We start from the raw sequence: 12614 nt of genomic DNA, 5'->3' as shown, positions 1-12614 counted from the left end.
ATTAACTCCCACTTGATTCAAACGATTGAAGTACCCAGACAATCTGAGCACATGCTCACTAGTTGAGCGATTCTCCTCCATCTTTTAGCTATAGAACTTGTTGGAGACTACATATCTCTCAACTCGGGTATTTGCTTGAAATATTAACTTCAATTCCTGGAACATCTCATATGGTCCATGATGTTCAAAACGTCTTTGAAGTCCCGATTCTATGCCGTTAAGCATGGTGCACTAAACTATCAAGTAGTCATCATATTGAGCTAGCCAAACGTTCATAACGTCTACATCTTCTCTTGCAATAGGTCTGTCACCTAGCGGTGCATCAAGGACATAATTCTTCTGTGCAGCAATGAGGATTAACCTCAGATCACGGATCAAATCCGCAACATTGCTACTAACATTTTTCAACACAGTTTCTCTAGGAACATATCAAAAACAAACATATGAAAGCAACAACGCGAGCTATTGATCTACAACATAATTTGCAAAATACTACCAGGACTAAGTTCATGATAAATTAAAGTTCAATTAATCATATTTCTAAAGAACTCCCACTTAGACAGACATCTCTCTAGTCATCTAAGTGATTACGTGATCCAAATCAACTAAACCATGTCCGGTCATCACGTGAGATGGAGTAGTTTCAATGGTGAACATCTCTATGTTGATCATATCTACTATATGATTCACGCTCGACCTTTCGGTCCCCGTGTTCCGAGGCCATATCTGTATATGCTAGGCTCGTCAAGTATAACCTGAGTATTCCGCGTGTGCAACTGTTTTGCACCCGTTGTATTTGAACGTAGAGCCTATCACACCCGATCATCACGTGGTGTCTCAGCACGAAGAACTTTCGCAACGGTGCATACTCAGGGAGAACACTTCTTGATAATTAGTGAGAGATCATCTTAAAATGCTACCGTCAATCAAAGCAAGATAAGATGCATAAAGGATAAACATCACATGCAATCAATATAAGTGATATGATATGGCCATCATCATCTTGTGCTTGTGATCTCCATCTTCGAAGCACCGTCGTGATCACCATCTTCACCGGCGTGACACCTTGATCTCCATCGTAGCATCGTTGTCGTTACGCCATCTATTGCTTCTACGACTATCGCTACCGCTTAGTGATAAAGTAAAGCAATTACAGGGCGTTTGCATTTCATACAATAAAGCGACAACCATATGGCTCCTGCCAGTTGCCGATAACTTCGGTTACAAAACATGATCATCTCATACAATAAAATATAGCATCATGTCTTGGCCATATCACATCACAACATGCCCTGCAAAAACAAGTTAGACGTCCTCTACTTTGTTGTTGCAAATTTTACGTGGCTGCTACGGGCTTAAGCAAGAACCAATCTCACCTACGCATCAAAACCACAACGATAGTTTGTCAAATAGACTCCGTTTTAACCTTCACAAGGACCGGGCGTAGCCACACTCGGTTCAACTAAAGTGAGAGAGACAGACACCCGCCAGCCACCTTTAAGCACGAGTGCTCGTAACGGTGAAACCAGTCTCGCGTAAGCGTACGCGTAATGTCGGTTCGGGCCGCTTCATCTCACAATACCGCTGAACCAAAGTATGACATGCTGGTAGGCAGTATGACTTATATCGTCCACAACTTACTTGTGTTCTACTCGTGCATATAACATCAACACATAAAACCTAGGCTCGGATGCCACTGTTGGGGAACATAGTAATTTCAAAAAAAATTCCTACGCACACGCAAGATCATGGTGATGATATAGCAACGAGGGGAGAGTGTTGTCTACGTACCCTTGTAGACCGAAGCGGAAGCGTTGACGCAACGTAGAGGAAGTAGTCGTACGTCCTCCGGTTCAACCGATCCAAGTACCGTTACTCCGGCACCTCCGAGTTCTTGACACGCGTACAGCTCGATGACGCACCCTCGATCTCCGATCCAGCAGAGGCGCCGAGGGGGAGTTCCGTCAGCACGACGGCATGGTGACGATCTTGATGTTCTCCTGTTGCAGGGCTTCGCCTAAGCACCGCTACAATATGACCGAGGTGTAATATCGTGGAGGGGGCACCGCACACGGCTAAGGAACGATCAATGATCAACTTGTGTGTTCTAGGGTGCCCCCCTACCCCCGTATATAAAGGAGGGAGGGAGGAGGTGGCCGGCCCTAGGGGGGCGCGCCATGAGGAGGGGGAAACCTACTCCAAGTAGGTTTCCCTCTCTTTTCCTTATCTTATTTGGAGGGGGAAGGAAAGAGTACTAGTATTAGGAAGTAGTACTAGTAGTAGTAATAGGAAGAGGGGGAAGGAGAAAGGAAAGGGGGGGCCGGCCCCCCTCCCCAATTCGGATTGGGCTTGGGGGGGCGCGCCCCCTTCCCTTGCTCCTTCTCTCTTCCTCCTACATGGGCCCAATAAGGCCCATATACCTCCCGGGGGGTTCCGGTAACCTTCCGGGGCTCTAAACTTCTCCGGAACCTTTCCGGTGTCCAAATATATCCGTCCAATATATCAATCTTTATGTCTCGACCATTTCGAGACTCCTCGTCATGTCCGTAATCATATCCGGGACTCCGAACAACCTTCGGTACATCAAAATACATAAACTCATAATATAACTGTCATCGAAACCTTAAGCGTGCGGACCCTACGGTTCGAGAACGATGTAGACATGACTGAGACACATATCTGGTCAATAACCAATAGCGGGACCTGGATGCCCATATTGGTTCCTACATATTCTACGAAGATCTTTATCGGTCAAACCGCATAACAACATACGTTGTTCCCTTTGTCATCGGTATGTTACTTGTCCGAGATTCGATCGTCGATATCCAATACCTAGTTCAATCTCGTTATCGACAAGTCTCTTTACTCGTTCTGTAATACTTCATCTTATAACTAACTCATTAGTTACATGCTTGCAAGGCTTAGGTGATGAGCATTGCCGAGAGGGCCCAGAGATACCTCTCCGACAATCGGAGTGACAAAACCTAATCTCGAATTATGCTAACTCAACATGTACCTTTGGAGACACCTGTAGTACTCCTTTATAATCACCCAGTTACGTTGTGATGTTTGGTAGTACCCAAAGTGTTCCTCCGGTAAACGGGAGTTACACAATTCTCATAGTTACATGAACATGTATAAGTCATGAAGGAAGTAATAGCAGAATACTAAATGATCAAGTGCTAAGCTAACGGGATGGGTCAAGTCAATCACATCATTCTCCTAATGATGTGATCCCGTTAATCAAATGACAACTGTTTTGTCCATGGCTAGGAAACATAACCATCTCTGATAAACGAGCTAGTCAAGTAGAGGCATACTAGTGACACTATGTTTGTCTATGTATTCACACATGTATTATGTTTCCGGTTAATACAATTCTAGCATGAATAATAAACATTTATCATGAAATAAGGAAATAAATAATAACTTTATTATTGCCTCTAGGGCATATTTCCTTTAGGGATCACATCCGGGACTTCGAACAACTTTCGGTTTGCTTCATACTCATATCTTTACAACCCTAGCGTCACCGAACCTTAAGTGTGTAGACCCTACAGGTTCGGGAGACACGTAGACATGACCGAGACGGCTCTCCAGTCAATAACCAACAACGGGATCTGGATACCCATGTTGGCTCCCACATGCTCCTTGATGATCTCATCGGATGAACCACGATGTCGAGGATTCAAGCAACCCCGTATACAATTCCCTTTGTCAATCGTATGTTACTTGCCCGAGATTCGATCGTCGGTATCCCAATACCTCGTTCAATCTCGTTACCGGCAAGTCACTTTACTCGTACCGTAATGCATGATCCCGTCACCAAACACTTGGTCACTTTGAGCTCATTATGATGATGCATTACCGAGTGGGCCTAGAGATACCTCTCCGTCATACGGAGTGACAAATCCCAGTCTCGATCCGTGTCAACCCAACAGACACTTTCGGAGATACCTGTAGTGCACCTTTATAGTCACCCAGTTATGTTGTGACGTTTGGTACACCCAAAGCACTCCTATGGTATCCGGGAGTTACACGATCTCATGGTCTAAGGAAAAGATACTTGACATTGGAAAAGCTCTAGCAAACGAACTACACGATCTTTGTTCTATGCTTAGGATTGGGTCTTGTCCATCACATCATTCTCCTAATGATGTGATCCCATTATCAATGACATCCAATGTCCATAGTCAGGAAACCATGACTATCTGTTGATCAACGAGCTAGTCAACTAGAGGCTCACTAGGGACATATTGTGGTCTATGTATTCACACGTGTATTACGATTTCCGGATAATACAATTATAGCATGAATAAAAGACAATTATCATGAACAAGGAAATATAATAATAATCCTTTTATTATTGCCTCTAGGGCATATTTCCAACAGGGTGGTGTAGCCGTGGTCGAGGTAGCCATGCGAAGAACACCGTGGTCGATGTCGAGTCGGGGTAGCCGGTGTCGAGGAAGCCGCCGTGGAGCCGCGGGCGCAAGGAGGCGCCGAGTTAGTCATGGGCACAGTATTTCAAAGTAGTGGTGCGCCGAGAAGAAGACAATGTTGATGAAGCATCGCGCCGGGTTTGCCAAACCCGGGGACACGTCGTAGACGAAGGCACGCGTCGATGTTGCCATCACCGGACATGCATAGATGGACGAAGAAGACGATGCTGACGAAGCACCGCACCAGGCTTGCCAGACCCCGGGACACGTCGTGGACGAAGGCACGCATCGGTGTTGCCAGCACCGGGCATGCGTAGACGAGGGACCTGCACTAATTGTACGCCACATGTCGAGGAGTCGGAGGGGCCAGCAGAGAAGAAGACTCGAAGATGGTTGTGGCGCCAATCGGCGTAGGGCCGATGTCACCAGTGGTGGTCGGGGTAGAAGAAGTGGTCGGGGAAGATGACGGCGACGCTGACGAAGGGCTGGTGTTGGACTGGTTATACTGATACCATGTTAGAAGGAAGATAAAGGGATTGATGGAATTGTTGTTGTATTGGCTGAGCCTCGTGGGCAATATGAGTACATGGTCGTCTTGGAGTATAAGGCAAGGTAGACACTACCCTATGTTTTCTAAATAAACATTATACTAACAATTTTGAAAATTATGAAATATCATCGGTCTTTGGTAGGAACTTACTCAATTTTTTCTTACAAAATTAATGACCATTTGAAATATGTGTGAAACTTCTACTGTACCTTTCTCATTCTGATTTCCACATAGGCCGCTACTTGTCATACTTTTGATGAAAATATAGCTTGGTAAGTTTCTATTCGATACCTACGTGTGCTATTCTTTTCGTAAAAAAATTGAAATATGATTTCTGCTAAGTTCCAAAAGTGGGTTCATGTGGAGAGATAGGTTTTTTTTAGCATCAGTACAGACATAAGCGCTCATATACGCGCGCATACACTCATCCCTATGAACGCACACACGCACACTAGGTTTCGTGGACCATTCTTTAACTGGTCACTACATTTTTTTAGAATCGGTCACTATATCTCTATCTCTACTACTATTAAACAAGAAAACATATTCATCGCTAAACACACTCAGGCTAACCTACACATAATAACCCCGATCAATTACAGCCTCACGATCTTATCTCTACTATTCCCTCCGTCCCAAAATTCTTGTCTTACATTTGTCTAGATGCGGATGTATCTAATACTAAATCGTGACTTCATACATCCGTATTTGTACAAATCTAAGACAAGAATTTTGGGACGGAGGGAGTACTATTAAACAAGAAAACATATTCATCGCTAAACACACTCAGCCTAACCTACACGTAATAACCCCGATCAATTACAGCCTCACGATCTTAGTCATTTAATTTCATCTAGCCGTTTAGATTATGCTAACCGTTAACCAAGAGTGCGTTTAGCAATTTACGCTGGCGGACGATTACTCTGCCAAACCCACGTCCTCCCACGCCCGTAGGAAAAAAAAAGCGGAATCACAAAAGGAAACGACACGTTTCCTGCTGACGGGCGCGAGGGCCGCGGAAAATGCGAAGACCACCAAATCTTGTGTGACGCATCTGAGAGCAGGCAGCCGCCCTGGTCGATCCACTTCTGACGGACGCGAGAGCAGCCGCCGTCGTCGCCGCTCCTCCGACGGAGGCGAGAGCAGGACGCCTCCCGCGCCGCTTCTCCTCTGCTGCCCCATGTAGGTCGCCAATCCTCTTCCGACGGACACGAGCGTAGGCCGACGCCCCTGCCGATCCCTTTCTAACGGACACAAGAGCAGGCCGCGGTTCCCGCTGCTCCTCTTCCAACGGATGCGAGAGCAGGCGGCCGCCCCGCCGCTCCTCCTCTGCTACCCCAGGTACATCGCCGCCGAACAGAAAACTCCTCTGCACCCACGAATATATGCTACTAATTAAGGTGGCTTAGCGCTTTGCAGGTCGATTGTTTTGTAGGATTTGAATTCATGTTATTTTTTAATGGTTTCTTAGCGCCCTATTTTGGAGGAAATTTCTACCAATTTCTGATTGAATTCTTGTGGTTCCGGCAGCGTCACCGGAACAGGAGAGCGCAGTGGAAGGAGCATCAGGCACGTGGCTGCGGCGGCCGCGAAGGACGAAAAAGAGATGGATGGGTTCTGGCCAAGTTTCCGTGGCTCACGGTGTATCCAACTCTCTAGAATAACTAGAACATGAGTTACCACGACTTCTACATCAAAGGTTGGATCTTTAGCAGTTTGTTGTTGGGTGTGCCAACTTACTAATTTGATTTGATAAGTCAACCTGAGGAACTGCCGATTGGGTGTGAATGAAGTTGCTATTATGATTTTGTTCGTGTGCGCTAATGATAGATCTCTAAACTTGCATTTCTCTACTATGTTTGTCTGTGAGAGCTGCTGCGTTGGATAAGGCCGACATGCACCAATGTAAACTTTAGATGAAGCTTACAGCATCGTGAGGAATAACCTTGATTTCTGCATGAGTAATGTACCTGTAATGTTTCATGCCGTGTTCCTGGACTACCAGCATTTCAAAATGATAAGCATTATGCATCAAAGTTTTCTTTGCATGACAATTGGTATGGTTGTTGCTTGACAAATGATTTAAAGGCGTAAATTGATTAGATAACATGTCATGTTTTCTAATTTGTGAATCATATAGTTCACATAAATATTTCAAAGCTGGACTAGATTGATTTTTAAGTTTGCCACTAACTGCACCTGCACATGTACATGCCAAATTTGTAGCATTTTACCTTGAAGAATCAGATAAAAAGAAGTAGATGTAATAAAATTAATTTTCGTAACATGTATGACTTCCAAATTTATATATTGGAGCTCATTGTCAGTTCAAATACCTCTCCTTCGATGTTATTGGTGATTCCAGTTGAATTGAATGTTGAGAATTGCTTTGCAGCCTGTGTGAACACTTACATTATTAGTGAAGAAGAATAAATTTAATCAGAGATGCTTCTATTTGTTCTCTAATGATGTAATCATGTAACTCATATGCTTTCTCTTGTCAACAAGCAAGGTACTTCCTTCAGCAACTACTTTCGGAGGTCTGCTACTGCCATTTCATGGTACACTTTGCTTTTGAAAATTATCAAAGGAAACCAATGCAGAAAAAAAAATGCCCATGAACTGATGCTAGAAATGCAGGAAATCTGTCACCGTGATCTTAAAAATGATGAGTCCAACATCCCATTGAAAATTTGTAACTGGTTACTCAAAAGTGATAATACTTAACTTATGTATATCATGGATTGCTAGAATTGATCTTTCCCTTTTATGCTCTTCGATTCATATATCATATTCGGCTATCTAGCTCTTGCTTTCCATACACTTCTTTAGCAGAACATCATCATATATTTTTCTGCTTAAAAAGCAACTTTAAATGGAAAATGAGTAAAGAAATTGACTATTATCACAGCCAATAGCTTTATTTGTTGCGCTCTTCCGCACTGGAATACCCTTAATGCTAATAATTTATTAATTTTAGTTAGATGACACCTTAACCCGTAAGTCATGTTTCTTGCAGTGTATTTTTTTGACACTTCCCTAAAATTAATCATATAGATCTAGAATAGTTGCTTCTTTAATTAAAGTAGTCTGCTTATGGGAGAGATAAAACAATCCAGTTCTATGACCATGAATAATGTCGGAAATTTCAAAATATTTGATGGAAAATCCTACACACTTGAAAAGTAAGTTGGGTATTTTTGAAAAGGATGATTCTCTGGCATGCATTTTCTAAGTTGTAATACTCTGCCTTCACTTGCACAATAACACTGCTCAAAGATGTATTATGCCTTGATATGCACAATAACATTGCCTTGATGTACTATTTTGAAGGCATATGCAAAATTACATTTGCTCGGAGAATAATTTAATTTGCCTTATTAACATCAATATTTAGTGGCACAGTATGCCTCACTCCAGGAATAATGTACCATTGCGATTGCTTCTAATTGAATCTTATATTTAATCATTTTTCTTGAAAGCGCATTGAACACCCATATATCTTTCTTGAACTGATCGGTATCACTGGACTTTGACAAATACATTTCTGATCTGGTGGTTTGACTATCGTTCTTTGGTAATTTACATATTGTTACATGTATATACCAGTTGTAAAATGCACCTAATTGTAGCGTTGGCACTCTGCTCGCCTGTTTGGTCATGCCTGGATCAATATTGTGAGCATCCCAACATGGCGTGGCTTTGCATGCCAAGGGCGGTGCATGGTTGGACAGGGTACATGTTCTTGCCAGTGACGCAAGGATGAAGGTGAGTGTAAAGGTGTTGGTGCTGGTTGTCGCGGTGATGGCGCATCACTGATGTGGTTGAGTACAGTTTGCAGCCAACTAAGGGGAGAAACGAGAAGAGTTGGTGCAGCCGAAGCCGAACAAGTATTACTGGAGCTACCTCCACATTACCTGGAGCCTAAATTAGAGGACCTATTCATTCATTGTTTTCTTGATTTTGTGACTGTTCAACAAGTTTTCTAGATTATCGTTTTATGGTACATGTTTTTCCATTTTTTTGTCCTTTAACACGAGTTGCATTGCATTGTGTAATGAGTATACCTATTATTATTTATGTGATCAGTGAAATTTTCACAATACTATGTATATGATCTAAACAATGGATGGAAATTAATTTTAGTTCACACAGTATTTGAAGTTATGGCTAAACTATACAACATCCAATATAGTTTATAAATTTGTCTAACTGTTATCATTTATATTAGTCAAGACGTGCACACTTACTAGTTTTGTATAAGAGTATCTACAACCGGACCCTCAAACCCGTCTTAAATATTTCCAAATACGATCTGCCATGTGAGGTGCATGCACGGTCGTCTATTCCGCTCCCCGAGCCTATTTCTCGCCTGATATCAGATTTAATTCAGTCTCGTTCTGGGCAGACCTACTGGGCCAGCCTAGTACTGTAGCTAGCATGTGAGTTGTTTTTCCTTTGTGGTTTTTACCAGTTTTTCACTGTTTGCATTTTTTTCCTCCTGCTTTTATATTTTATTTTCTTCGGGTTTTTCAAGTGTTTTTTATTTGTTTTTCCGGTTTTCTATAGTTTTTTTTACCTTTTGTTTTTTCAACATATGTTCACTTTTCTGTACAATATCTTTTATAGATCTGAAACATTTTTTAGACACATTTAACATTTTTCAAATACATGCTTAACATTTTTTCAAATATATGTTCTCATGTCTACTTTTTTAATATACATTTTAAATTTTTTGTATACAGCTTAAATATTTATTTATATATATGTTTAAAATTTTACAAATATAAGATTAATTTTTTTAAAAAAATCTTATTTCTGAATTTTACCGATTACCTGTTAAACATTTTCCAAATACACCTTGAAACATTTTTGCAATGGCACGAACCCTATTTTGAAACTACACAAACATTCTTTGCAAATTGTATACACATTTACAAATAATTTGGAAATTTGTGAACATTTTTTAGGTTAAGTACATATTTTAATGGTGCAAATTATTCTTTTCGTTACACTATTTTTTTAAAATTTAAAAGTTTTCTACAAAGTAGCACATAGGTTTTGTTTGAAAAGTGTGACCATTTTTTAAATGTTATAACATCTTTTTTAATGCTGACAACATTTTTTTAAACTACACAAACAAAATTTTACATTATATTTAAATTTTCAATTTCATGATTTGTTTTCTAAGTAAATTTAAGTTTGGAAATATGTGTACTTAAAATGTTTTCAAAAGTCAAAACAAACAAAAAATATAAAATAATACTCGATATGTTCTCTAATATAAGACCTTTTAGCTTTTTGTTGATTTGTATGTATCTGGACACTTTAGTATGTATTTTCACTCATTTTACTCTGTATATAGTCAATAATTTGATATAGTTCCACACAATTTTTTTATTTTGAAATAGTTAAAAAGTCTTATATTAGGGAACAAAGGGAGTATAAACTGACCTGCAGGGAGATTCTTTGGCCGGCCTATTAGTAATGATGGCTTAGGCAGACCAAGTTTGTATCTCGCGGCCAATATTTACCGCGTACCGTGATAGATACCAACCAAACGCGCACCCACCCGAGCGTTGGATTCTTCATGGGCTGGCCCGCTGCAGGGTTTTTTAGCCCGTTTGGAAGATTCCACAGTCTTCCTGAACCGTTTATTTCCATACAAATCGGTGTTTCCTTTTTATCAGATGTTTCATCCATATTCTTTTTTTATTTTCGTTTTTTATTTTTCAATTCGTGGACAGTAATGTGTATATTCTATCGGTCTTTTGTTTTCCTTTTTCTTTCATTTTTCCTATTTTAATATTAGAAGCAATTTTTTATATTGGCAAACATTTTTTGTTCATGATCATTATTTTGAAATTCGGTAAGAATTGTTGAAATTTGCAAACATTTTTGGAATGAGCGAACACATTTTTCCATTCGGGAACATCTTTTGAAATTTTAGAAAATTCTTTGAATTCCATGAACATTTCTCAAATCTATGTACATTTTGCTAGAATATGGATTTTGTTTTCAAATTGGCGAACATTTTCTTAATCATTGAACATCTTTCTGAAATTCGCAAACAATATTCTAATTTGTGAATATATTTTGAATTTGCGAACATATTTTCAAATTCGTGTGCATTTATTGAATGAGCGAATAAGTTTTGAATCGAATAATGTTTGTTGATAGTTGGGAACAAAATGTGAAATTCTGAACATTTTATGAATTCATGAACATTTTATAAAACCCTGAGCATCTCTCAAATTTTATGAACTGTTTCAAAAATTCAAAACTTCTTCAAATTCATGAACATTTTTTAAATTCCGAACATTATTTTTAAATTTGACATTCCTAAACAGTGGTCAGTGTAAAAATGATAAAATTAAAGAATAAAAACCAAAAACAAATGACGGGAGCGCCCAACCCGCACATGAGCCGACCTAAAATTGCACTGGGGCAGAAGCAGGTGCGTGATTGGTGGCTCTCTGCCAACCCATGCGATAAATTGGAGTTCTCGTATCTCACCATAAGCAAGACAATGTCGATCCCAATTGTGTGCTCAAAGTGTTTTCGTTACATAGGAGTATTATTGTATTTGGGTTCCCGATTGTATTTATTTATTACACCAACTATTGAAAGTGTGTTGCTTTAGTTCACTCTTTTTCAGAACGTCCCATTGTTTCTGCGCTTCTATTGCAATGTTAGCCTATATTAGTGTTAGTATGCTATTGATTGATTATCAAGATAAAATCTAATTTATATTTTTGTGGTGAAAGAAAAGAGCAAATAAATTCCCTGTCAAAATAGCTCCTGCATTGTATAGAATAAGAAAAAAAAATACAATCCAAGGACTCAAACCAGATCATTTGGGTGAGTAAAAGAGATGGGATTACAACAGCTAAGGGCAACCCCGACATCGTGCATCAAAACATTTCTGAGTGTCTGGACCGTGTTGTCTGGACACTTTTGTCCTTCAATATCATATGCATCAAACGTCAGCGGCGTCCAGGTGTCTGAATTCCCTTAATCTGGTACCAAACCTAGGGAGGTTTGAAGGTGTCGACTCACTGTTACTATGGCTACATCTCCCCACATTTTCATGTGCTTTTCTTCTAAGTTTACATGGCCAATCTTGTTGTTTGGATTTGATGCTCATTTGATGTCTACGGTTGGACGACCTGTTCTCCTACCGCTACTGCAGGCAGTGTCCGAACGATGATCCGCATTGGAGTTACCAATGGCGTGCATCAAAATGGACACACCAAATATCCACGAATGCATCCGGACGCGTCCGCGGACAGGGATTGGGGAGCCCGCCATCCGATCGCATGTACCAAATGTCCGCCCAGGTCCAGACACCTGCATCTGAGATGCATATCTTGATCAAAATAGAAATTTAAGCATAAGATTAAACAGTTGCAAATATATACAATCACAACAAAAATCACCAGATGTTTATAAGTTCTTACATGAGGTCGATCCAAAAAGTTGCCGGTCTGTCTGTCCAGTCAAAAACTCCATTTTTTGCCTGCTAGGCTGGTTGTCCGTGCCAAATTCTTTACTCCGCGGCCAGCTCATCCAACTCGACCACGAGTCACTTAAAATCCCTAGCATGGTAAGCTTGCACAATT

At 40.6% G+C, this 12614-nt stretch overlaps 1 long non-coding RNA gene across 1 annotated transcript; it reads left to right on the top strand.

Annotated features, from left to right (window-relative positions):
* The first annotated feature begins 5963 nt into the window (after positions 1 to 5963).
* On the top strand, positions 5964 to 9050 carry LOC123040061 (uncharacterized). Its single transcript, XR_006418043.1, has 3 exons — positions 5964 to 6333; positions 6523 to 8760; positions 8827 to 9050. It is a non-coding gene; the product is annotated as an uncharacterized lncRNA (long non-coding RNA).
* The last annotated feature ends 3564 nt before the right edge of the window (positions 9051 to 12614 follow it).

Source organism: Triticum aestivum, chromosome 2B, assembly GCF_018294505.1.
Source record: "Triticum aestivum cultivar Chinese Spring chromosome 2B, IWGSC CS RefSeq v2.1, whole genome shotgun sequence".
NCBI lineage: Eukaryota > Viridiplantae > Streptophyta > Magnoliopsida > Poales > Poaceae > Triticum > Triticum aestivum.
The sequence above is the reverse complement of the archived record's forward strand: the minus strand, read 5'-3'. Positions and strand labels throughout refer to the sequence as shown.